Source organism: Pseudopipra pipra, chromosome 7 (genome assembly GCF_036250125.1).
Source record: "Pseudopipra pipra isolate bDixPip1 chromosome 7, bDixPip1.hap1, whole genome shotgun sequence".
Lineage (NCBI taxonomy): Eukaryota > Metazoa > Chordata > Aves > Passeriformes > Pipridae > Pseudopipra > Pseudopipra pipra.
This window is the reverse complement of record NC_087555.1, coordinates 5,030,772-5,055,661: the sequence shown is the minus strand read 5'-3', so window position 1 is coordinate 5,055,661 and position 24,890 is coordinate 5,030,772. Positions and strand designations below refer to the sequence as shown.

Below are 24,890 nucleotides of genomic sequence, written 5' to 3'. Positions count from 1 at the left end.
AAATGTTTTCTCAATCCAAGCTCAGGATATTTAAAAAAAAAAAGCAAACCTTGTTGCATATTTCAGACTAGGTCAAATGAAATGTTTCAACTGTGTTTTGCTTGGTTTTTGGGGGGTTTTTTGAGTTTTCCTTCAGGAATTCGAGCTATTCCAAACTGAATTAATGTTTTCTTCCATTTTCAAGATGCCTAAAAAAGGCATTTTAAAATCGGAAAAAGGGGGAGGAATTTTTCAGGAATAGGAAGTTTTTGAAACCATTCCTTTCCCAGAAAAAGAGTTTTCATTTTATCAATAGATTTTTTTCTGTTTAAAAAAAAGTGTGGGAGTAGAAAACTCCATTAAGACCAACTTCCTACTTCAGTATCAACCCCAAACCTAACTCCGGGAAACAAGACCTTTGTTACTTTCCCCAGAGATAAAACAGAATAAACTGACCCTGCTTTCATTTGGGAGAGGAGTTTGCTGTGAGGACTCTCCCCCATAATGTATATATTCCAACCACTTGTTTATTTGAAAATGATGTAGTTCCTGTGAAACCAAATATTCTGTATTTAATAGCTTAAGCAATAAGTCATAAAAGCCAAATTCAGCAGACTGTATGTTATTAAGAAATAGGGATCCAGATGGCTAGCTGAGGTCAAGCTGAGGCCAGTGTGCCCATAAAGAATACACACTTGTGTGTCCTTATTTAAGTTTAGGGTTTTAGTAAAAACAGGAGTGCTTTCCTTTTAGAGTACTCATTTCAGATAACTTTGTTTACTTTAATAAAATACCCTATATCTTTCACAAAGTTTAAAATAACTAGAAGCTGCCAGGAGTGGGAGACTACTATATTGTGGGTTCAGAAGGAACTGTTGTTTGTAACTTTTTTTTCTTTCCCCATACTTAAAAAATAATGCAAACTTATAACCACTTCTGTTATGAGCCAGAAGCTGTGTTGAGGTTTCTGCAGCAGCTTGAGGGTCTAGAAATCCTACAGAAATGAGTCCTGCCTCCTCTTTTACAGCCATCTGCTCCATTCAGCTGAGCCTGTGACAGCAGCTGCCTGTAGCTGCAGAGGATGTGTCAACTTCCAGTGCTTCACAAAGCTCAGGTGGCCGATTTTGGGTGTTGAAATCTGCTCTTCCTGGACACTGTGGGTAACACACACCAGATGAGGCAGGAATTACCACTGCCTGTCACTGCCCACCCTCTCGCCACCAACCTCACAGGGCACTTGGCTTTTAGACCAGGAATCTACAAATTCAAAGGCAACTTTTGGCACATTATGGAGGCTTTGAGCAACAGGCAACATCCAGTTAATTTGAAAGGCCTTGGTTCCAGCGGTAGGTTTCAGATGGGCTGGTGAGCACTGATCTGTTGAGGCTTCGCCACTTCCAGGGTGAAGCCCTGCACCTCTCCACAGCCTTTGCCCGCAGCCATCCCAAGGCAGGCAGGTGTCTGTGCCACAGGGATTCAGCAAGGCCTGCCTCACATCCTGTTGGGTACCGGCAGTTCCCAACACCAGACTAATTAAGAGCTGATAACACTGTGACATGAGACTAGTGCAAGATGAAGCAGTGAAATAGAAACCAGAGGAAGTTCAAAGGGTCCTGGTGTGCTCTCGAATCCCTTCGGTAATATCCCCTTTTCTCCTCTGAAAATCCTGGTTTCAGAGACTGGACAAAATGATACACAATGAGACAAACTCAACCATGAACATTAATAGCCAGCACTGCAGGAGGCACAGATTATACTGCTGGCCAAAATGCTCGCAGTTCCTCCTCTCAATTTTCTATTACCCTCTCTCTGATAATTCCATTTATTTATGAGCAGTTCAAAAGTGTGTTCCATTATTACACTTTAATTGGCTTATGATTAAGCAAGCAGGCAGTGCTAAGGAGATGAGAAACCATGGCATAACACAGTAGAAAGCATTAAGATGCCTTATTTCCTCCCTCAAAATGAACTGCATGGTGCATCTGCAAACACTTACCAAGTGGCAAAACAACCAGAAAAGCTGGGCAAATACAGATTTCTACCTTCTTGAAACTAAATCCCTGCAAAGAAAATTATTATTCTCTCTCAGCACCACATGCTTCTGATTGTATCAAAATGCATTAAAATAAAAATGCTTTACCCTAAGCTGATCAATCTCAGGAAATGATTTACAGGCTGAAAGCTGTATTTCACTTGCTGGAAACTACGTAAGCACCAGGCTGCACTGGTTAGTCACAGTGCCGTGCTTTCTCCAAAAGAGACAACACTGATGGCAACACTTTTATGAAGACAGAATGAGTCAAAAATAGTGTTTTGACCTTAGGATTACAGACTTTATAGATCATAGCAAAGCATTAACACCAAACACCTGTTAGAACAATTTTAAAACAAATCCTTTATTCCCTAAGTTACGTAGCAAACTTGCCTCTTTTTTAGAACTAGAGTGTAAAACTCAGGAAGCTTTCAAAGCAGAAGCTCATTACTCAGAAGCACATAAACATTTAAGACACTATGCTTTGCTACAGAAATACCTTAATAAAATTAAAGAAAGTGACTGAAAACCAAAGGCTCCTGACCCATTTGACCGTAACAAAGGATATGGGGTACTTTAGCACAAGACCTCATGCCAAATGAGTCACACATAGTATGGGAAGTCTTCAAGAAAACTCAGTTATATAGGGCACTTCTGCCCACCTGGCAGATACTTTTCTTTACATTCTCAATCCACTTTCAATTCACACATTTGAAAATGGATTCCGAGATCTGGAGACATTACGCAGCAAGAGAAAGCAGTTTAAAGACACTTGCATACAGCAATAAAAAACACAGTAAGGAGAACCTCAATTTCTGCACTGATGTGTTTGCTAACAAAATTCATACTTTCTGTTTTGAGACTATTACAATTCAAAAACCCACCCTATAGCTCAAAAATTATTTCCATAAATGTAAAGACATACCAGATCTCCTTAAAAGAAGATGATGATCTATACTGCTTAGGGATATAACATGATACCAGAAGTAAAGGTCTTACTTTCAGCTCCAGAATCATGTTGTGCCCATTAATTCACACACAGGAGGAAGTGACAACACTTGCAGACCCTCAGTCCCAAGTTCAGGGATTGCTCCTGGATGAATGCCTGTCAGGCAATGAGCTCTGCTGAGGGCAAACTTCTGTACTAGAAAAGCCTAAGCAAGGTGAGTAATATATCAAAACCTCCTCAGCCAAGAGGAACAGCAAAGTTCCTTGGCTGTTGTGCAGAGGTAGGAAGCCCTGCATATGCACTCAGAGCTGAAAGAGGAGGCTCTTCCCGTACACATGAAAGGTACCACCAGATTCCAGCAACAAATTAGCCAGACACCTCTCAGTGCTGCCAGGTACCATAGCCACGGGTTCCCTTGGTTGGGAGCACAGAACCACGGCTGGAGTCAGTTCACACAGCCCTGTGCACCCTGAGCTCAGGCAGAGCCCCGTGTCGCTTACAGAGTCAGCCCTGCAATGCAGCTCACAGAGCCAAACCAGCTCCAACGTTTCTAGTTGTCTTTTTCTATCTCAGGACCAGGGGACTAAGGGGCCTGAACTCTGGGAAAAATATTTTCCTTTCAACCACAGGGTCTGAAAGACTTCAATTTTTCAGCAGACTGCCTTTAAGTTCTGTATCCCACAGTTCTCTCAGCTCTAAACTGTTGGAGTCAGTCTAGAGGAGGGACACCAAGCTGATTAGAGGGATGGAGCACCACTCCAATGAGGAAAGGCTGGAAGAATTGTGATTGTTCAGCTTGGAAAAGAGAAGGCTTCAAGATGACTTAATTGAGGCCTTTCAGTACCTGAGCAGTGCCTACAAGAAGGATGAAAAGGGACTATTTACAAGAGGATGGAGTGACAGGACAAGGGGGAATGGCTTCACACTGACAGAGAGTAGGTTTAGATTGGATATCAGGGAAAAATTCTTTACTGTGAGGGTGGTAAGGCACTGGAACAGGTTGTTCAGAGAAGTTGTGAATGCTCCATCCCTAGAAGTGTTCAAAGCCAGGCTGAATGGAGCTCTGAGCAACCTGGTCTAGTGGAACTAGATGAAAGCTTAAGGTCCCTTCCAACCCAAATGATTCTGTGATTCCATGGTATCAGTCATCAGAGCAAGCACCAACAACCTTATGGGATCTGATTCTACTTATTTCTGCTTTATACCCAAGAGCCAAGGGCCTTAACACGTGCAGGTTGTGGCTGACAGTGGGACCCCTTAAAGTAGGCATGCCCATACTGAGAAAAAGCATTGGTCCGCAAAGAGTTTATAGCCCAATACAGACAAACAGAAGAGAGAAGATACCAATTATTACGATGTATTTACGTCTCAGAGTCTCTGTGTAGTAAACAAACAACTTGTCCTTCAGCAGCAGTGCAGAATATGTTCATATATGTAAGTTATACAACAGAAAGTTATCTATCCATAACGCGCCTCCTATTCCCCAGCTGTTCTGCTATCGCCTGCTCCCTGCCTCTGATTTTTGTGGATAATATGTGAAATCATTTTCAAAAATAGTTAAGAACAGTGTTGTATTGTGTTATTGTGCCCACTTTTTTTTTAAGATTATGAATTGAGGCCAATTTATATAAAATGTTTTGCCTGAAAACATGGACAGGTTCTATAGAGCACATCAGAGAAGCAGACGCAAGATTTTCAGAGTTTCAATCCAAGCTCTAATGACAGAATCACTGCTCCTGCTTAGCTAAGGGCTGCAGTCTTTGTATGCAGTAAACAGATCATATGGGACATAGACCTGAAGTTTATCTTAAGCTCCTTTAAAAGCACTGCTCATTATTCAAAGGAAAACGTGTGACCTTTTGTGACATCTCTTTGGAAGGAGCTTTCATGTCTGCTGCTCTGAGATGATTAGAAGACGTGGTATTTTGGATGCAAACTAAGAAATCCCAGTGCTTCACTGTTTCTTATTCTCAAGCATTAAGAAATAGATTTCTCTGGGTTTTGCAGGAATTGGGGAAATACATGAAAACAGAAAAGGAGCAATGGAGTAGCAGGGAGGTTTGTCTGCTCCCTCCCCCTTCCTCTTGCTGGTAGAAGTCCCACTCTTCTCCTTTTGGGTGCTGAAGGGCACTCTCCAGCTGAAAAAAGTTGCCTGGAGACTGAGGGAGGCAACAGTCACACTGGAGGTGTGGAAGGAATGACAACTGTGTTCAGTTACCTATTACAAATGGACAGCCACTCCTTATTCCACTTATCCTTCTGGACACACACTAGGGCATTTTGGTGAACACCAGCTTCTCCACCAAAAAGAAGGCACACCTACCTCCTCATCAGACTGGCCATGGCATGGTATGTTTTCTCTCTCCTGCTGGATGAGGACTCAAGTGGAATAAGGAAGGACAATATGGCCTCAAAGAAGAAACTAGTTTAGGTACACCTCAAATCTGATCACTAGTACAGTACTTGTTTATGGCAGCAGAACTGTCAGTACTCTTGGAAACTATAAGGCAACTGAGCTGAGCCCCCTTGAGGTAACTCAGACAGTACTGGCCTTTATTAGGATTTCACTCCTTCAAACCTCTTGTATCCACATGTTTAGTGCTTATTTTCTCATAGCCTCTTATTACTGAGCTGGCCCATTGCCCAGAAAACACATGCCACGCAAAGTAGCTCACCCCAAATTGCTACAAATGAATTAAAACAGTTTTCAAAATGAACTGCCTCTGGGCTAAACATATTTTTGTGAAACTGTGTTTTGCTCTCCTTATTGACTGTCACCATCTTTTATGCCCTTGCAACACTGCAATCACGGGGACGTTAATCCAGAATTACTTGAGGGAATCTACAGGCTTCCCTCCTATGACCAAAGAGCCCAGAGGCAAGTGCTGAAGGTTTGCCACATCCCAGCTTAGTGATGGGGACAGTGAGAGACAGGAATTAAGACTGAGACAGAGAAGTTGAAAGGTCTCCTACCAACAGCTAAGTGCAGTCTGACTTACAAAGGCAGAACTACTACAACATGGTGCTCTTCAATCAGGGGGAAAAAAGGTATGTGAGAGGAGAAGCTGCCACCAAAATAACACTACCAAAAATGCCTCTCTGAATTCCGTAGAGACATACGGTGTCCCAGTCACAGGCTCCATCACAAGTAAATACCAACACAGCTCATGATGAACATGTGTGACAGCGGGGTCACAAAGTCTGGGAAACAGAAGACAGAATGAATCCCCTGTAACCCAGTATATGTGCTCAGTGTCACAAAATAAATAATCAATTTGCTTTAATTAGGCTATATCCTCCTGCTGTCACACAACCTCTACTTGAAACTGCACCACGAGATGAAAACAATCCCTTATGTATCAGTAATTACTGGACGAAATAATTTTGCTATATTCCAGTATCTCAGTGGCTCACTCTGCAAAGTTAGCCAGGGTACTTTCAATTCAGATGGAGATAGGAGACCACATACTTTAGCCATAGTTTCACCAGTAACAGCTTGAAAAGGTGAAGATGATTTAACCAACTAGCCCAAAACCTTGAAGAAAGTGGAAAAAAAAAAAAAATAATGCTGAAATAAAGGCTCAGCACACGCTTGGTATGAAAGTAACTGTATAAAGCACAAAAATACTACTACAAAACAATTTCCTCTGCTTATGCGTGCACTGGTAATAAATTTGCTTCAGCTATTTTCAGTTGTTAACAACCAATGAAGAACCAGTCTCACTAACTTTACTCCATATGGCTGTTTTAATGCTAAGAGACTAGTGGGTGGTTATACGCCTTGAGGGGTTGGAAGAGGGGACCTATTCTTTTGGAAAAACTGCATGCTGTGAATTACTTGTTCCAAGCTTGTTACCCCTAAGAAAAATAAGGTAACTGGTTAAAAGAAACAAAAACCCCACCCTAATCTTGCCACTTATAGAAAAAAACTAATAGTTTCTAACATGTTCTGAAATCCAGAAGCACGTACAAGGAAGCTGAAAGCCGTGCCCAAAGTCTGCACCATTTCTACACTGCTAATGAACCATATTCTTTATACCACACAAACACCCTTGGCGGAGAACATACGTAGGGATTTCTGGCACTGGGTTTTCCATAGATGGAAAAAGTAAATAACATGGAGAAAGGAACTACACTGTAGGATACAGTGCCCTAATTTTGACAGCATATGCTTTAATGTACTGTTTGCAACCAGTCGATAAAACCACACAAATCTGCTTGAATAGAGGAAGGAAAGCATTTCAATGTAAATTTAATTTTTAAGGTTGAGCCCACATCGCAGTGTGTGTTGTTATTAAACCTCTAGTAAGTAACTGTTTATTTTGAACAGCTTTTTTGGTATTTTCCCCCTACCATCCTTACCTTTAAACATTCAGCTAAGTCCATGCAATTACTGTCTAAGTGCTCATTATGATGTAGATATATAAATTAAAATACCTTCATTTGCATAAGCACAGCACACACCTAAACACCCTCACATTCACACCCCAACTACACCTTATCCAGCAATGAATGGGATGTCATTATACCAGTTTACTCTTTTGAAGATGAACAACCAAGAAATAGAGGCATCCAGCAAAAAGTTGAGTTTTCCAGATTTTATCAAAGTACTATCCATAGCAGTCATGAGCATTTTAGAGGAAATAGCAATTTGGGAACTTAAGCAAGCCAAACCTCTCCCACCTCAATGTAAGTGAATAAGTATAAGGTGAATTTTAGTAGTTAATATTAAACAATAAATTGTCCCATCCTGCCAACATTATTAATGTCACTTTTCAGCATAACGCCAGCCCCTGGCAAAAGACTCTGCAGTGACAATTCCAATTAACTTTCCTCATCTTTATCTTACAGGTCACCTGTTAAAAAACGCATGTTTACTCTGTCTTCTCCCCGACCAAGACCGACTGCAGTGGAGGTGATGTTCTAAGCCAAGTAAGTCATGCCATCTCAGCTCCAGTTTGTCTAAGTCACTCTGCATGTTGTTTGAGCTGCCATCTGACATGTCTTCCCCCCCAGCTCCTGGGCTGAGCTGCCTTACACCCTGCAGACAGGCTGCCTCTCCTTCCCTCAGCAGTGGAAGGGAACACAAAGAGCCTCCGTCCTCACCTGCAAACCTCAGTAGAAAAATCCCCCACTAGCAAGAGCAGCCCTTCTCATGACAGTATCTAAATTAGCCCAGTGTACTTTTCACTGATCAAAGCAGCTCCTTAGGGGCCCAACCCAAAGCCCACTGAAGCTGATGGAAGTTTTCACTTGGGTTTCAGCAGCCTTTGAACCATGTTCTCTTGACAGCATCATGTGTCACAAGAAACACAAGGGCAAGAAGGGGAGAATCTGTTCCAATATAATCCTGTGTTTCACTGCCTTTAAGGAAAGGGTGGTCAGAAGGATCAGTCTGTCACATCAGGAGTGTCCAGGACCCAAGAGGTGGTTTCAGGAGTCCATCATAAGCTGATTTTACAGGTGTGGTGCACAGTGCAATGACAGCTACCACTGAAGAGACACAGTGGCAGTGTGGGTATGTTCCCAGAGGAAGCATCCATTTCCCTCTTGGATGCAGTCACACACAGAGGCAGTTGTAGCTGAGTATTTGCTGCTGTGGACATCACTTCCAGCTCATATCCCTCCCCCAGGGAGTGCGTTCTCTCCCAAAAGGGAACTCACATGTCAAAGCTGAGACCATTGCATCCCAGTGGTATGACACCAAATAGGTCCCACTAACATCAAAATCTCTACAGACCTAAGAGGCAGACAGGCTGAAGAGGGACATGATCCCAGAATGAAGGAAACGTCAGCGTTTCTTGAACATATAACAAAGGAAGTGCACATTTGTTTAATTATCCATATCCCCTTAATACATGTATGGGTCAAATGGTACAGGTTTTGCTTGCAGACAAGCCTACAGGAACAGTCTGCACGCAAACACACACACAAATCCACTCCATGCCACAGCAAGATTAGATGATTCAAGAAAGAAGACAATCAGCAGGAAGATGAAGCTAAGTATTACAGTGATGAGATCAGTTGTTAAGGTCTCAGCTCTCTGAGGAAGTGCAGAAAAAAGTAATAGGGATTTCATTGCCTTGAGTCCAGGAGCATTTATCTTTTCCTGGCCTTCAGTATCAACAACGGGGTACGTATTACGCCAGGAAACAACTAAATCCAGGTCCTCTGATAACTGTCTTGGCATAATCGAATGGGACTAGGGTGCCCACAGGAATTTCATATAACATAAGCTTTACAATGAACCTTTTACCCTGATAGCAAGTTTTGCATATGATGATTTTTAAGCAGTTAAAATGCTCATTTCTGGTGTTTTAAATATCACAATAAAAGCATTTGCCATTTCTGCTTATAGGAGCAATTGCTGGGCTACTGCCCTGCCAGGCTACAGACTGTAGGGTTTTGTTTGCTGCAAAAACCAAAGCACTGTCACTTAGCTCTTTGCACAGACCCACAGTACATTCTCACAGCAATCCCTTTAGCCTATGAATCCCCTGGGAGGATTGCAATTCTTTTGCAAGATCTAGATCCACTCCTGGCAAGTGACCGACCAGATCACTCCAGTTGCAAGTGAATATAGGATATGTACAGGCATATATTTTAGGTAGCTACCTCACAGCCTCCAGATTTGGGGGTTTTCACACATTTTCTAGGTAAGGAAAAGTAATGTAGTCAGGTGTGAGAGCAGGAATTAAATTACTCATCCCAAGTTACATAGCAATCAAAGATCTAAGACAAAACTGCCTTCATGCAAGCAATTCTGTGTAACAGCATCTAGAGAACTCTTAAGTCCTGCAGAGTTGCCCATCACATAAGATACTTAAAATTTATGGACTGCTGCTTCATCTCCAGTCTTCTTCTCTCCCCCTTCCCAGAAACTTCAATGGATACTGGGTAAGCAGGATGAAATCACTGAGACTTGCAAGGATCACCACTTGCATGACTGGAGCCTAAAAAGACAAAAAGCAAACCTGAAACACTAAAGTGGGGAAAATCCTAAAGGCAACGCGACCTGAACAGTAGTCAGCAAACACTCAACTGCTGCAGGATGAACTCCGAGTACCCGTTTCTGCAGGCACCTAGGAGATGTGCCAGCAGGCTCCCACAGCAGTACTGAGACAGACATGCTGCAAGCCCTGGGAACAGCTGTCTTCCCAACATTTTTCATATACAGTACAATGTGCTGGAGGGTGGAAAATAAGGCTTTAACCTGAAGGTGTTTATTTTTTCGAATCCGTATTTTTTTAACCTTTAAGGGTAGCAATTGTCCCATTGGTTTGAACTTAAAAGAAGTGTACTTGGTAACTCTGAATGTACTTTCATACATGCAATCATGTTGTGTCTCAGTGTTCCCACACCAGTTTCCCAACTCTCAAACTGTTTTATTCAGTGTACCTAATCATCTACAATTACTCACATTTTCCTTTACAATGGCCCGACCGCCTTAGCTTTACTTGAGCGAGAATGCAGCAGTCCCACACTCCTTCCTCTTCCCACCCTAAATGCAAGTGGTGCTCAGGATGGTAAAGGCAGGAGGAATGAAGGATCGTTTTCTACACATTCTTACTAATTGCAACAGAACAATACCAAAGCCACACTGGTGGCCAATCTCAAAAGGAATTCTAAACAGAAGAACAACTTTCTCTTCCCCTCCCTCCTCTGACATCTTTCTTTTTGGTTGATTAGATGTTTTTTTCCAAGCACTCGCTCCTGCAGTTTTGCAGATAGATACCTCCCCTCCAAAAAGCCACCTTCCTGCAAGGGACCCGTGACACGCTGTAGCTGTGACCATGTGCACCCAAAATGAAACACTCGTGGTCACACTGTTCAGCTTGCTGATATTCCTGACTACCACCATCACTGACTCATCAGCCCAGGTTCAGCATCATAACACCTCCTTTAGGATATATTAATAATTAATTTATGCAGTGCTTATTTAGACACTTTGCTATAGAGTGAGCTAAGGCTCCATTCAGTTTTTAATTCACAGATGTGCAGTGACAAGCGACAGGCAAGGTTAAGCACCAGAGGGTAATTCAGTCATCTCTAGTCTCTGCTAGAGGGCTACCTGCAGTTCTCAGGAGCACATCAGCAGGATGACACCTCCAACAGCAACAGGGGAGCCCTGAACTCGCCTGGGCTTATCCGCTGTCTGGGACAACAAACACTTTCAGAAATCTTCCAGAATATTCCCTCTTTCTTGCACATAATAGAACTCTCATGACAATTTGTCGAAGGGAAGATTGTCACTTGGCACTTCAATGCTTGCAGACTTTTAAACACCTGGACAGAACAGATCAACAAAATATGAAATGCAGACTGACTCCTATTCCCACTCCCATGCAGTGCTGCAGATCTCCTGCAGCTGCTGTAACTGGACTTGGACTCAGTCCAGAGATGCAAAGACCTTCTGTCTGCTCAACACTGCCATGCAGACAGTGGAACCAGCCATTGGTGTATGAATCAGTGCCTTCTCCTGACAGCAGGTAAGTAGACTGACTGGGATACAAACTGACACAACAAACAGTATCTACAGCGTGTTACACATCTGCCATTACTTTTTTATTACTGTTAGCCCACTAGAAAACGCCTTCAAACTCAACTCCAGATAGCAGATTTTTTTAGAGTTCCCTAAAGCATCTTCTACACCCAACATTTGTTCTCCCTAAAACCAGGCTATTTTTCCTCCTCCTAATATAAACAATAATAATATGTATTTTGGCTTTCAATGCTTAATGCTCTGGCTATTGTTCATACAGCTACTGTCTTCAGTTTGAAGCAAAGTGCCCTATTAGAGCGCTGCGATTAATCAGGGTGATAAATGCTGCAGTGAGGCCCCTGCTATCAATCATGTTTGTGCAGAAAGGCACTCAAGTCAAAAAGGGTGGGGGTGGGGGAAGGCTCATTTACCACTATTGTAGTAAGATTATTTTCTGTTAAGAAAAGTGGCAGTTCCTTTATCCAACAATGAATGCAGGCTGACCAGCAGTTTAGAGACCTAGCAAGAGATGGTTAAAGATATTAATAATAAAACAAAGTTATCCTGTGTGAAGGAGGACAGATGGCAGCCACACAATAGCCATCAAGTCTATTTAACCAGATAAGTAGTCTGCCTACGCCCACCCCGGCTCTAGACATGTGCTGATTCAAAGACTGGCTCCCATCCCATGGAGCCCTCTAACCTGAAACAGGTGCAGAGGTCACGTTCTGTCCTTCCATGCCCTCATTTAGAAATCCACCCATTCTCTGTCAAGCACTGCAAAAGCAGAGCCCAGGACAGATGCTCCTGCCCAGCAGTGATAAGCTGTGCCTCTGTGCCTTGAAAATATGTGCACCAGACCCAGGGACAAAGCAGCACAGCTTTGGGAAAGGCAGAGGAACACCGTGTTGGGAACGTGGCAGCCAGCCTGGAGAGCCCAGCGCTGCCTCGGGTTTCTGAGACAAGCTGCCATGGACAGCAGAGGGCTCATGAGTGATGCCCATTTCAGAGCTACAGACTATCTGTACAGACAGAGAGAATCAGTGACTGACACAGTGAAAAAGGACCAGAAAACCTCAGTGTCAGCCAGGGTGGCTGGAGCAGGCAGGCTGCAGTGAATTTTGAATGAAGGATGGGTGAAAGATTTAATTCCACTAAGCAGCCAAGGGGCTCAGATCCAAGGCTAGTTTCTGCCATGGGGAGCATTTTACCAAAAGCAAAAGGTGCTGATGAGCCTGACAAACCAGCAGCCAGAGATAAGTGGAAAAGCTGTAGGAGAGGCATCGGGGGGGGGGGGGGGGGGGGGGGCTGGCCAGACAGACCATCTCAGCACGTTTCTGTGAAGTCTGATGGGCCCTTCCCCCACAGACACTGCAAGACTGGGGCTTTTAATATTGCAAGGATTACTTCAATCCATAGGCTTAACCTTCCTACGGCAAACCTGCACAGATGGAGTGCCACTGCCTTCCTGCTACCAGCCGACCCGTCCACCACAGCCTGGCTGAGGCAGCACTTCAGGCATGGCCAGCAGCTACCGCTCCTTCCAGGGGCTGAGGGACCTGCTTCTCACCTGTCTGACATCCTGCACTACTCCAACTTTATAGATACCTGACTCCTGATGATCTCTGCAGCCAGCATCGCTGGGAAATGAAAATGAGCTCAGTTCTCTTAAACACTCAGTGGCTGTAAATCCTCAAAAGCCTTTTTAAGCTTTGTCATGACATATGACTTTCTTTCCCATGACACAGTTTATTATGCAACTATTTCTTTTCCTTGTTTTAAGAAGAAAGGGAGCAGAACTGTAAGGAAGCATACTAGCACCATAACATGAATCCAAAGGTGGTAACTTTTCTTTTTTTGACAGAATGCACATGAATAGTTTGGGCCTCTCATTATATTCAGTGAACTATTCAAAACAGAACTCCCAGTGGAGAGATTCACACCTGGGACTATCCTTCACTGCAAGCCTAGTCTAAGGCTTTTCTAGTCAACAGTCAATTCCATAGATGCTGCATTAGGTCCAGTAAGAGTATTTTTAAAATTACTTTATCAATAGCAGTATTCTAGAATACTGTTATTGATATAATATATTGATACTGATATTGATATAATATTGAGTTTAGAATACTCAGTAACACTATTTTAGAACATCTAAATAGCCTTTCTGCCTGACAAGATAGAAATAGTTATCTCCCTTTTGACAGATGTAGAAAGCTTTAAAAAAAGCCCCAAAAAAACCCAACCCCAAAACATCCCAAACACCAGGGTTTTATAAACTGAGTGAAATTCTGGGTGAGTGACAGAAGGTACTCTCCCTTCTTCCCCTTGTAAGATCATGGATTTGAAGTCTACTTTTCTGTATTATATATGATTATTCACACATACATACACAGGCCAAATTCGTTAGTTTTTCCACATAACTTAATTCCAACACACCTCATAAAAATATTTCTAACTCCAGCACTTGTTCACTGATATTGGATAGAAGACTTTGTTTAGGTATTTCTCCTGCCCGTTTGGATACTGCAGAAGGGAATTTTTATAGGTCAAGACAGTGTTATTACAAGGGCTACTTGTAGTAACGAGAGCTCCAGAAAATGCAAAATGTAGGTGAACATGTGGACACAGATGCAATGATTTGACTGTACCCCCTTATGCCTCACTGCTTTTCTCCACTCTCCAGTGTAAAGACTGAACACATTTTATTTGCTGCAGAAATACAGAAATGAGAAAGGACAGTACACAGAAATGATCAGGTCTAAGCTTTGCTCAATCTGCATATCACTCTGAAGTGAGAGTTACCTGACAACAACACTGAAAACAACAGGACTACACCACAACAGCAGTACGTTCACTCAAACACTCCCCAAGAATCCTCCTGGCCAGTCCCAAGTACTGAGGGTCATCCCACAGCATTGACCTGACAGGTCTGTGAAGATCAAAATCTCTGACTACCCTGCTCTTACACCCACCTGCCCACTGCAGGCCTTGGCAAACACAACTCTAAGGGCACCCAGCAGAATGGCTGGGAACCAGGGAGATGTTCAGCCATTCAGAATGACAGTCTCAGGCAGTCACAGAGAACTTCTGTCCTTTGGTGGGTTTTTTCTTTGGTTGGTTGGTTTTCTTTTGGGTTTGTTGGTGGTTTGTTTTTTTTTGTTTTTTCTTTTTTCAAATTTCTTTAGTAAGTTCTGTCAGGGAGTTATTCTTGGTTTGCCAACCACGAACTGCATGGATGTGTTACTTGTACCACGGAGCACCATTTCCCTTCTGTTCTATAATTAATCACTAAAGTGCTCAAGTCTCCTGCTTGTGAGTAATGCACACATTGGTATCTAAAGTTTTTACACATGCTGGCTGGCTACACAACTGTAAAATTACTTTTAGTAGCTGTATACATCAGTTCTGAATTTACCACTGCATAATTACTTCCACAAGTATTTGCTGAAAGACATTTTTACTAATGGACACTAAATACCACAAACCTAAGAGTAAACACATTTGTTTAGATACCCAAGGGCATCTAAACGTGTCCATCGCAGGGGAGGTTCCTGCAGGGAGCAGTTCTGCCTGTGCCTCACTCTTCCCTTACAAGATCTGCTGTTCTTATCACTCATTACATAAGACCAACACTACAAGTAATGGCATCAATTCTTATTTTAATGATTATTAATATGCCTGGCTGTACTGCAGCCATACTTTGAGACAACTTTCCACGGAAGAGGACCCCAGGCAATGCACATCCATCCAAGGAGAACTAAGGTCCTGCTCAGGGGGACATCAACAGCAGCTCTGAGTACTGTGAGCCCACAGCACAAGGTGCCAAGAGCACAAACCTCTGTGGATCCCAGTGGGTTTTGAAAAGAGACAGGGGCCCCTTTTGTATATGCATAGGACTATGGGGTGGGGGGGGAATCAGAGTTTTATATCTTGGCTTTCTATTTTCTCTGAAGGCACTCAGCACATTACTGAGCATCCCAACTTGTTTCTTTAACATCTATCTTATTATGACTATAAAAAAAAAACCCTATCAATGCCATCTTGACTCATTCTTTGGCTTCTAATGCTCCTTCAGTTTTATCATCATGTTGCTAAACCCAAGAAGAGATTACCCAACTGTTGTCTTGTCCTTTAAAGATTGAGAGCATACAGTGTAGGAGCTGCACAATGACTCCAGCAGAGCATGTATTATGAGTGAGGAACTCACTGCATGGCACATTCAACTGCAGCTCATTTCACTTAAAAATTAAGTCCTTGTGTTTCAAAATTCCTATAAATTTTAGAAAGACACAAGATCAACAGTCAGGCTACACTTGACTTTGCCACAGGTCTGGGGAAGTCACCAGAGCAGAACATCATTGGGTCACAGGTCTGTCCTCACTGGACAGCTGATCCTGAGAGCAGCTGAGCACCTCCACAAGTGATAGGATTACACCCCACTGTAGCTCTAGAATGAGGCCTGGCAACACAGATTTGCTGGCCTACACTTGAACTGCAGCAATAATAAGTTCACACAATATCAGTTTATCAACACAGGTATCAGCCATCCTGATTCATCATAAGCTGGGTTTATACCCTATTGTCAGCATGGAGGACCCTAATGCCAATCCACCAGCCAGCCAGGCCACCACAATCACATTAAGATGTGCTGAGAAGGGTTTTGGATCAATGCAAGTGAATCAGCTCTTGAAACAGACTTCAGTTAAACTGCTGCAACTATGGAAATCCTAAAGCAGATAGTTCTGTCCTAAATTACTGAATGTTACTGGGTTTGTCCTTTCTCTGACCCCACTTCAGGGTTTTATGCCTCTGCTTTCAGACAGAAAAGGCGGCAAGCTGGAACTATCAGTGAGCTTGCTCCCCAGTGTGCTCAGGGCTGGATATGAAGGAAGAATGATGCTGTGGTGCTGAATCCCAGACAGGGCAGCCTGGTTTCTAGGGCTAGAGTGCCCAAACGTAGAACCCTCTCAACCTCCACATCCTTACAGCCCTGTGTTTTTCACTCCTGCTGCCCTTTCTCTATGATACCTCAGTCTGAAATATTTTAAAAAATTGGGGGTGGGGGGAGTGGAAAATTCACACGGGCAAGAGAAGCTTCTAACCCTGTGAAATTCAGAATCATCTCTACTGACATCTTATATTGCAAACTATCAGCTCGGAAATGCCAATAAAAATCTTCCTGATGCTCACAGAGGATGTAAAATAGAGTTGCATGAGAGCAGCAGTCCCTGGCCTTTGCGCTCCTGCCAGACCAACACTAGACTCCTGACCAACACTACAGCCCAGCACGAGGATATACAGGCAGGTGAACTGTGTTCCTGGCACTACAGAGCAGGAAGAACTAGGTGCTTTCCCCAGAGCAAAAATAAGACATCAATTCAGCAGAATTTCCTCTCTGCTATGTTACCTGTGCTTGCACCGTGCTGCCCTGTACTGGGAGATAGCAGGGATTTGTCAAGGAACCTATCACAGAGATGTGTTGGGAGTTTGTTTCCACATCTGTAACTCCTGCATCTGAAAGGGGTGTTTGAGGATGTGTCACATGCAAGTCTCCAGAGCTGCCCCATGCACTTTTCTCTCCCCAACAAAACTCCAGGCTATGAATTCTACCATAAGTTTTTCAGTATCAAATGCTACAATGCTGAGCAGCAGCAGCACAGTGCTGCTTCCATACAGACAGAAGCAACTTGGGAACTACAGAGACACAGACAACTGGATGATACAGGGAGTTTTATACTGACACTGAAACACACATCTCTCTGATTTCTCCCCCACTGCTCTCTATTCCTGTATCTAGCAGTCATGAATCCCTTCCCCTTGATGATGAAAAGCCTAAAGAAAGGCACTTTCTTAAATGTGACTCATTTTCTTTTAGCCAATTTAGGCACATATTTGCATTTTTAAGAGAAAAGATACACACCAAGTAAGAAAAAGAAGAGATGAACCCAATTTACTAACCACACATACTGAAAAATCACCTTATCGCAAGAAACAGGATGACTCAGAAAACAAACATAAATAGCTTCTGTGATTTAGCACTGACTGACACCCGGGGTATTAAAATAAATTGCCCATGATTTCTCGCAAGCTCCATGCTAATGCACTCCACAGAACATCAGAGAAAACGCAGCAGTGCATAACTATCTAGAGGCTTCACTTGGTGGCAAATAACGGAATGAATTGTCCCCTGACCAGGACAGGGAAAGGAAGTTAATCTGCATCTCCAGCCTTTTGGGGAATGTTTCAGGATTGTAAACCATGAGTCAGCAGCACTGCTGCTATAGAGGTTTTTCCCTAGCACGCTGCTGGCAACACAGTCTCTGCCTTTCCCAGCTTTGGATTGCCAGCTAAGTGCCCATCGAGAAACAGCACCTTTTGTATGAAACGGGACAGATCAATTGTCTGCCACTGATTCATTAACGTCTTAAATATCACCACTGACCTGGATGATCACAACATACAGCAAAGAAGAAAAAAGAGTTCAGTTGATGGGTGAAGCTGGGAGAAATCAAGTCTTTTACTAAATGTATTTTAACCCCTTTACTGGTACTGCTACTACAGTAATACCACATTCACCTTTGTTACTGCAGCCAAGACAAAAGATACCATACTAAGTCTCATAATCAAATCCAAGGACCTCAATCATTTTGCAAAGCTGATGAATACTCCTCCTGAGAAATACATTGGTATTTCTTTGTATGTTTTAGAGACAAAGAAAATAAGGAAGAGAAGGAGGACACAAATTTTTAGAAATTAACTTGGCAGTTTACAGCTGTTTACAGGAACCACAGGCCTGCACCTATTCACTTCTTCCTCCAGTTGAGGTCATGTCAGCTGAGCTCCTGGTCCAGTTTATCCTCCATTGGATTCTTGTGCTTTGATGATTATTTTCTTGATAGGTTATAGAGGGTCCTTCCTAACGTTCCTAAACCAAACTTCTGCTGTTTAACTATCCCTAGCTCTTAATATTTAAATCTAGCTTGACAGAGAATTTAAGGATGGAAACTTACTTTCTTCCTAGAAACGAAAAACAAAGCTGAAATGAGTCCTCCCCTTAAATGAAGAAAGCACTGCCATAACCTCACCACTTTCTGAGTCTGATCTTCCAGACAGGCACCACATGCACACCACGGCCAGCCAGCACCCCAGAGCAGCCCTAAAGCACCCTTGTGTCCTGCCCAGCTGACAGCACAAGGCCATAGAGAAACGGAGGTACTCTGGCACAAAAGGAATGGAAAATGTGGCAAGGGAGGAGAGGACACAAGATGCAAACCCATATGGAAAGAACTTCCATCAGGGTATGATATATTATTTCCAGCCTTACTCACAGAAAGCCAGTTTTGTGTGGATTATGTTCTCCACAGCTAATAACTGTTGAGTCCATTGACCAATTGCAGCCTGCTCTGTTACAAAAGGGAACTGTCTTCCCACAAGTCCCATGAAAACAGACATTCAAGTACAAAAGGCAGACCCTGCAAGTGACCCCAGCCCTGTCCCAGCTGAAAGAAAGCTGTAACAGAGGACTCTTACTTGCCACCAAACAGTTTGCCTAGGGGACAGTCTTTCTGATCAGTAAAACAGCAAGAAAATCTTCACTTCATCAAGCACAAGACATAAATCAAAGGAAAGTCAGCACCATTAATTCCAATGCTCAAACCAATACTTGTTTCATGTGATCATAGGATAAGACAACATTAACCCTAGTGATGTAACCCTAACCCTAGTAAACAAACAGAGAATATCGAAACCCAGCCTAGACCAGCCATAAAACAAAATTCCTCCTTACCTCCTCCACAAGGGCCATCACAAGTGCAGTTAAAAAAACGGATGAGGATCTCGAGACAGGGGCAGACCCGGGGGCCCAAACTCATTTCTGAAGCTGCTCCCTGCAGGAGAACCCTGGGGATGAACTGACACCACACGTTTCTTCTGGATGCCTTTGGTGCATTTGGTGCCCACGTCATATGTTTAATTGCAGGTGAGTGCCAAAGATCACGTCATCCTGGATGCGTGCCCTGGAGTCCACAAACTGTAATCCAGCACACCTCACTGCCACTGCACACTCCAGCTTCTGAGGCCTTTCTCTATCAGCTAAATAAATGTTTTTCTTTTGATATTCCAAGCCATCTTACACCATCCCTGTGGCCACAGGATTTTCAAGTCCTATCAATCTAGAATTAATTCTCTTCTTACAGCATAAGTGCCCCTTACCTCTTCTTCAAGAAAATTACATTGCTTGAAATAATTTCTATTTTTGCCAGCACAACATCTCATTTTCTTCCCTGTAGTCTGAAGGAATGATTTGTAACATGAATCTTAAAAACCCAGATCAAAGGAGGAGGTTAAAATGATAGATAAATCAGAAATGTAAGAAATGTATATGTAGCAAAAAAAAAAAAAAAAACAGTCTCCACTAACTCTGATTTAATAACAAATAGTTGATGCCCTTTCTTTGTTTTTGATAGATCCTAGAGGACTGATAAGATGCTGTGCACAGGAGATAAGAGACATTTCCATAGCAGATGAAAACCATTCATCTGAAGGGATCATGCTGTCAACAAACTGGACCCATTATCTGCCAATACTATAAAAACTAGGCAGTTCTACTCATCTGCTAACAATACCACCATTTCTATTTGCAAGAGTTCTCTCCTTTCCCCCTCTCCAATGCTGCAGTAAAACCTTGGATTCTGACTTCAAGCCCAGCAAACAACGTTAGTCCTTGAGACAGAGTTTGCAAAACATTAATGAAATCAGAATGAGATTGCAGTTTGGTTTGTTGCCCTTGGATAATGGAAGTGAAATTAAAAGTAGAGGGAAGAGAAGGGACTTGCTCTTAGCTAAAATCAGATTGTCGAATGCATTTTTCAGGAATTAAAGCATTTTATACACTATCTACTTCAAATTTTTCTATTTCAATGACTGTAGTGATATCTGATACCAGGAGGAAACAGTAACTAAAGCAACCAAGAAAAACCAACAAGTAGAGCATTCCTTTCGAATATTTCATTTAGCCAGGAAAATCTATTAGGAAAGAAGCCTTCTGCCAAGGCAGAAAGAAGGGCCAAGAGAAAGATGTGTAGAAGAGGAAGACCAAAAAACCGGGAGAGAATATCCTGAAAAAAATCACAAATGCTTTCTACCAGGAAGCAGAACCTATCAGCCAGCCCTACCAATTTATTGCAATATTCATCTCTTTTCTGAGGGATGCATTCCTGCTAGCAGTGCTCCCCATCCTTGCCAATGCCCAGGTTCTCACTTGGGGTTTTTGCCTGTCTGGGGACCCACACTGGCCATTTCAGGAGTCCAGGCTTATGAAACATAACTGCCTTTCCTGAAGAATTTCTCAGCTGTTTTATTCTAGTTTTCAAAAGGCCCCCTGAAACTTCAGAATAAAGACAAACACGCATTTTGATTCCTGCCCTACAAACACACACATTCCCTCCAGGTCTAAATGCAGGGCTAAGAAGTATGATCACCTATAGGGCACCTGGGAAGAACAACACATCATAAAGTCTGGTTTGGTAGGTGTTAGGTGAGAACTGGCACCTGAGAGGTTAATTGAAGATGGATATACCTTTCTGTCTCTCCATCAAGGTGGAGGGAGCAGATTTTCAATCCTGCTTAGATTTTTTTTAAGGGCACAGTCCCCACTGCAAATCACTGAGATCTGTATTCCTTAACTACCTGAACACATCTGAGAGTTCAATACAAAGTCACTTAATGTTTTCTATTCTGCAAGGTTTTATCTCCCTCTTTCTTTAAAGCATCAAAGGGTTAAAGCTACCAAAGCCAGAAGGTATTACAGAGAAGAGGACAATAAACTTTCCTGGGAACTAGCAATGACACTGTCAAAAAAAACCAGCTTGCTTTCTTCATTTTGATACACAGACATAATTTCTGAAGTGCCAGCGGTGTATCAAAAAGCCGTAAGACAGATGCTCACCCAGCACTACCATGCCCTGCCAGGCTGCTGGAAAAAAAAAAAATCATAAAAGCATAAAAGCCCTGAGCTGAAGCACACATGGTTTTTGGCAGCAGTGAACGGGTTAAAAGAAGTTTCCCTCTCCCATGGAAGTGATACAGTCTGAATCCAGCATTATGTTTTCCGCTGTGATAGACTGTACCTGCTCTCAGCAAGCCAGCAAGTTTAACCCTGTCCTTGCTGATGTTAAAATCAATATTATCATGTCCCCAAATCTGGTATGATGGGAGACAGCCCTGCACTCTCACTATAGTAAAGCAGACAATAGACAAGCACTCGGGTTTGTATCTCGCCCTGTGGTAGCTGCAGCCGAAAGGACTAATTAATTAGCTAGAGCGTACGCACACACATCAAAAATAACTTCACAGTCCTGCCAAAGCAATTTGAAAATCTCCGCAAAGCTGCCACAAAACACAGCTGGACAAAATGAAGAAAAACATCTATTGTTTCAATCAAAAAAGAAAAACAAAATAAAAAAACCACAGCCCACACCCTGTATCACATTCATTCCCACATTAAACAGAGGTGTCCTACCTTTCCAGCCGGTGAACAAGCAGATTCCAATCGGCGCGTTGTGTCCAAGACTATATGCTGAAGAATCTGTTAATAAAAAACAAAGGGAGGGGCAAAAAATAAACTGAAATCACTTAATTTTAGCTGAAAAACAGTCTTCAGCTATAAGAAGTTTTTCTTCTATTGTACAAAGACACAGATGCATAAACAAGCCTGTGTGTATGAAGCTGTGTGTACATATTATGTGCATCGATATATTTAAAAACAAACCCACAGAAGTTTATTACCTATTCATTTTAATTCATCCAGCGTGCACCACTACAGAATTTAATCTATAGCAGACTAAATCCAAAAAGCTTCAGCATAAAGGCATAGCTCTTTCAAATTCTCAACAAGCAAACAAAGCTGACATTTTTAAAATAAAATCGTTACCAGCTCACGTGCTGCCATACCACAAAAGCCTATCCTTAAATAACTGCTGCATAATCATTCTCCTGGAGTGTTGTTATCCATCGGCTTGCTGCCTATCTCCAGACAGACGCAGTCTGCAAGCCACCAGCTTGTATCTACCATGCGTACGTCAGGAAAAGGAAAACTGCAAATCAGAAGAAGTCCCCGCAGTGGTGAAAAGGAAAAGAGGGTGAGTGGGAGAGGAAGAGGGAGTTCTCTGGCCACAGAAATTTCGAGAACGATGACAAACCAGCCCGCTCCGCCATCATCCACTTACAGTAGGATGCTGCACCTCGCGGCTGCTGAAGCAGTTTGTCAAGGAGTTGCTGGTATCAAATGCCTGACAGGCATTTTAATTGCATCCAACCAAGTGTGTCCCCATGAATCGGGCCTTTAATCCTATGAATATCATCAACTGGTTTCTTTTGTGCTGCTGCCAAAGGCACACAGGCACGCACTGCACACAAGCAGCAGCACACCCGGGTTCTGCCGCGATGCCGATCCAAATCCCAGACAGGTTTTATGGATGGTCCATGCTGAAAAGGAGGGCTGGAGGGATTTAGCGTTTTCTGCATTACGGATTAGGAGGGTGATTCGCTCTCCCCCTTTATGTTTCTATCTAATGCTTCTGCTCACATGTTGGAACCAGCTTGACTATGCTGTTATTTGAGCCTTGCATTTGCTTACTCACACCAAGGGGAAATAAAACCAGGGAAAATACAGAAGTCCTGCAGGACTGTAGGGGCAAGCAGGGACACTTCAGGACTAATACAGGAGCAGAACAGGGCTCACTGCACAGTTCCGCTCAAAACCGAGTTGCTGTGAGGGGTCCAGTTTTACTGCCACTATTCAGCTGTTGTGCCTGCTTTGATCTCATCTCTCTATTTCAAGGCTTCCTCCAGGACAATATTAATCTCAGTAGGAAAAGGGACCTGTGAATTCAGAAACCACCCAGTGTTGTGGGAGGTGACAGCACAACTGGGGAGGGACAGCCGAGAAGGTGTAGAGGACTAAATTTTTAATAGAGTGAGTTAAAGTTAAAAGATGAACTGGTTTGTTTTTGAGCATTGGAAGTTTGTAATGAAACAGCATAACCAGTGAAGGAGCATTCAGGAATAACCAATGAGCCTGACCACACTCTTAAGGACTGAAGACAAGCTTAAATTTCCCTGCAGTCAGGACACACAAGTCAACTAGAGCCACTTGGCAGCTGGTGCTTCTCAGTCCCTGTGTCAGCAGAGTACTTGAGAGGGAAGGATATTGAGAGGAAAATGAAATATCTCCCTACCACAAATTTTGGGAGAGGTCTAACGAACACCATTTACCTTTGAAAGGGACAAGGGGCTTGCAGGAAGGAGTAACAAATTTCTCAAAGAATTCCAGGGTCACTCTCCCAAAGCTTTAGGGGTAGAGGGCTGCAAAGGGAATCGATTCCCTACTGTCTTCCCCCACAACAATGACAAGATGACTTCACACATCCATCAAACTTTGTATCAACCACAACTTCCACCCTCGCTGCTATAAACAGATCTTGGTGACTACAAAGCATCTCCATCCTGACCTGACAAGTTTTTCCCCACTCTTTAAACCACCGCAGCGGAGAGGAGAATGAGGAAATGGAGGAAGGTAGCTCCAAAGACAGGCTGTATGGGACAAGGATAGCAGTGCAGCAGGTACCACATGGCAGCAAAAAGGCCTTCAGAGTGAACAGAAAAAACGAGCAAGAGCGGCACTAGTGCAATTCTCAGACCCTTCCTCTGAAAAAGCATCCTGTGACTCATCAGAAGGGGTGTCTGCTGCTGCCAAACCTCCCACTGCAGAGCTCATTCCCTGCAGAAACCAAGGAAACCCTAATCCTGCCCTCGTCTTCCTCAGCTCCACCATTTAACAGTTGGTGTTTGTTCAAGCATTGCCTTGGTCCCTCCCTCACTTCTTCAGCTCCCCTTCACAGCCACACTTCCCCCAAAGTAGCCAGGAGCTCTGGGAGGCCCCAGAAACAACACCAGGGAGTTGGGATGGTGGAGGGATAGCAAGAAGTCCTGAAAACTGTCCTGTATTTTCTCTCGGATGTTCCTGACAGAACTCACGTGGCTCATAAGGGACAGATATGTATTGCCAGGCTTTGTCCTACACCCTGGAGCCTATGGATAAACCTTCAAACAGCCATCCAAGTCTCTTTTGATCTGCCCATGCAAGCATTTCCAAGGACACAATCTACCAAAACAGCCCATGGCAAATGGCTTCATCATAAGATACTGTAAATAAAAGAGCATCTCAATCATCGAGTTTGTTCTGGCTGCCCTGCGATATGTCTTTCATACACCTATAAAAACATTTCTGACAAGACAAAGACACAGGAGTCAGGGATGAAGGGCCTGATCCAGGCAAATGCTGGAACACAGAGAACACTTAGCCCTGAGATTTAACCTCATGCTTTCCCGGCTTAGCCACAAAAGCATGAAACTCATCACATAAAATCAATGCAGTGAAAATACAAGCA

The 24,890-nt window shown here is 43.1% G+C and overlaps 1 protein-coding gene across 50 annotated transcripts in view; it reads right to left on the bottom strand.

The window, feature by feature from the left end:
• MAP2 (microtubule associated protein 2) overlaps nt 1–24,890 on the bottom strand; it is a 221,861-nt gene that overhangs the window by 113,248 nt on the left and 83,723 nt on the right. For 42 of the 50 annotated variants that reach the window (XM_064661893.1, XM_064661892.1, XM_064661914.1 and 39 more), the window contains one exon: nt 21,962–22,027. The exons of 2 other annotated variants lie outside the window; for them this stretch is intronic. The gene's annotated coding sequence lies outside the window, so the exon portion shown is untranslated. Of the gene's footprint in view, nt 1–21,961; nt 22,028–22,227; nt 22,367–22,392; nt 22,568–22,667; nt 22,689–24,890 lie in introns of those variants that run through there. 6 more of the 50 variants (XM_064661895.1, XM_064661899.1, XM_064661897.1 and 3 more) reach the window with 5 other exon arrangements.